Below are 312 nucleotides of genomic sequence, written 5' to 3' on the forward strand. Positions count from 1 at the left end.
TGCATTGTTGGATGGCTGAGTGGACTTCAACATTGGTAGCTATAATCGCCTTACTCCCTTTTTCTTATGCTTTGCTTTCTCCTCCTTTCCCTCTATTGCATATTAGTGCTGATGAACACTTAATTGTCGTGGTTTAAAACCAATAACTAAGAAAATTACTTATTTCTTGCTGTGAGATATGGATTAGAATAAGGGCAAAACAGGCATAAAACTTAAAAGGAATAAACAAAGTTTATTGACAAACAAGAATAAGAACACCAGAATAAACTTCCAGAAAAACCTTTTCATCCCTTATCTATTTACTATTCTCTC

The sequence above is a fragment of the Parus major genome, unplaced genomic scaffold (assembly GCF_001522545.3).
Source record: "Parus major isolate Abel unplaced genomic scaffold, Parus_major1.1 Scaffold349, whole genome shotgun sequence".
Lineage (NCBI taxonomy): Eukaryota > Metazoa > Chordata > Aves > Passeriformes > Paridae > Parus > Parus major.